Genomic DNA, 2,500 nt, shown 5'->3' on the forward strand with positions numbered 1-2,500 from the left:
ACACACACACACACACACAACAAACAAACACAAACATTAGCCTCCATTATCAACAGAGGATGATGAAAGCCTTTACATAATTTCCTAATCCACTTGAACAAAGGAGAAATGGCTACTGTGTCAACACCTGATACATTTCACAGTCTGACACCAGAGGGAGGGTGTGTGTGCGTATGTGTGAGGGGGGGGGGGGGGGGGTGAGAAAAGATCAAAAAGAAAGAGTGTCACAATTCTCCAGAGGCCTGTCTACTATGCAGGACAAACTCCCCATCGAGCCACGCCACCTCACACACACACACACACACACACACACACACACACACACACACACACACACACACACACACACACACACACACACACACACACACACACACACACACACACACACACACACACACACACACACACACACACACACACACACACACACACACTCGCAGGCACATTCATCACCACCCACCCAGCCACAAAAGGTGCCATAAAGGTCACAAAGCTCGTCTGTTCTCCTCCTCCTCCACCCCAGAGCTCCAGTGCGCGTCCAGCGAGCTGTCTGACCAGCCCTCGATGCCATTGTTTGGCTGGGAGAAGCAGGTGTGGCTGCCTGTACACAGCAGATGGCGGAAGGCCGTAACTGACAACCCCGGCAGGCCAAGGGGAAGTAGCTGGCGAACTTGTATAGCACCTGTGCAGAGTGCCCTGACACATCCATTTGAATTCCGCCAGCTCCCCATAAACACCTGCTTTGGCATTAGAATAGCAAATACCGCACCACAACAAACACCTCACAGGCCCCACTTTCCACACGCAAACTCTCTTACTCTCTCTCTCTCCCCCTCCCTCTCTCTCTCTCTCTCTCTCTCTCTCTCTCTCTCTCTCTCTCTCTCTCTCTCTCTCTCTCTCTCTCTCTCTCTCCCAGGCCTGCCGTCTCCTGCTGTTTCTACATCACAGTGCTCCTCTCCCGTGAGCCCAGCTGGAGGCGTTGGCAGCCGTCCCCGAGAGGAAGTCGGAGATGTAAATGTGCATTTCCACAGATGGAACAGTTGTAAGAACAAGGGCTTCTAAGTGCACTTATGGGCCCTCCCGCTCTCCCAGAGGCTGGGGGGCTGGACGGCCCCTCTCTACTTCTGTCCTCCCCTCCCTTCTCTTCTCTTCACTCCTCTCTCTCTCTCATCTCTTCTCTTTCTCCTCTTTTCTTCTCCTATCCTCTTTTCCCTTCTCTTCTCTCCTCTCCTCTCTTCTCTTCTCTTCTCCTCTTTTCTCCTCTTCTCTCCTCTCCTCTTCTCCTTTTCTCTTCTCTTCTCTTCTTTCCTCTCCTCTCCTCTCTTCTCTTCTCCTCTCCTCTTCTCCTTTTCTCTTCTCTTCTCTTCTTTCCTCTCCTCTCCTCTCTTCTCCTCTTTTCTCCTCTTCTCTCCTCTCCTCTCTTCTCCTTTTCTCTTCTCTTCTCTTCTTTCCTCTCCTCTCCTCTCTTCTCTTCTCTTCTCCTTTGCTCTTCTCTTCTCTCCTCCTTTTCTCTTCTCTCCTCTCCTCTCCTCTCTCCTCAGTGCCGTGTGAGGAGTGTGCCGACCGGTCGGCATGGTGCACCAGGCAGCCAGCGCCACCGGTGTCTCTCGCATCCCACACACCCCATCAACCCTTCCTCTCAACCCAGATAAAAGTCCTTCTCAGCCGAGTCCTTGTGATGTTCCGCGCGCTGCGTTGCGTTGAGCGCAGGAGAGGCGCACCAGGCCATGAATCAAACATGAAGTGCCCGTGTTCGTTAGCAGCGACACTTGGCCTGCGCACCCAGGCAGGCTTTATTTCCACCAGATCCTGTGGGACAGGAGCCGCAGTCGGCTGTCAGGGAGCCCCCCCCCCCCCCCTCCGGCCCAATACCGGCCCACTACTGGCCCACTGGGAGAAAGAGATGGGGGAGAGAAAGAGTGTGGTTGGACCAGTTTGTAAACACACAGCCTACGCACATCATCAGAACCATTTGCATAAGAGAGGCGGAGAGAGAGGGAGAGATAGGTTGGAGATAGAGGGAGGGAAAGAGAGATGTCTCAGTGGAATTGAGCATTTAACTGTCTTTATTTCATGTCTTTTGTTTTGATTTTTTTTTTTATGCACGTCTCTTTGATCTGCACCTCAGTGAGTGCTGGGAGTGGGTAGCTGGAGCCGAGTCGTTTGCTTACAGGATGTAAAGAAACACCCAGCAGTAGCTCCACGCAGCGTTTCTCTGGTGCTGAGTGTGTGTGGGAGCCGTTTGTGGCAGGGGAAGGGGGGGGGGGGTGGAGAAAAAGCACAGAGAAGCCACACTCCACAAAACCACTGAGAGCTGCCCCGCCCTCCACAAAAACCCCTGAGGACTCCGCCCCGCCCTTCGGCATGCACATCAAGTGTCAAACCTCCTGCTACCATGACGACGGCCCCGGTGGGTACTTGCGAAGAGCAACATTCAAACACCAAGCAAATCGAGGCACACCTTTCAACAATGAAGAAAAAACACAACAGTGCAAAA

Source organism: Alosa pseudoharengus, unplaced genomic scaffold (genome assembly GCF_046254945.1).
Source record: "Alosa pseudoharengus isolate Yale_2024_CS ecotype anadromous, Long Island Sound unplaced genomic scaffold, YU_APseudo_1.1 YU_APseudo_1.1_scf_16, whole genome shotgun sequence".
Taxonomy (NCBI): domain Eukaryota; kingdom Metazoa; phylum Chordata; class Actinopteri; order Clupeiformes; family Clupeidae; genus Alosa; species Alosa pseudoharengus.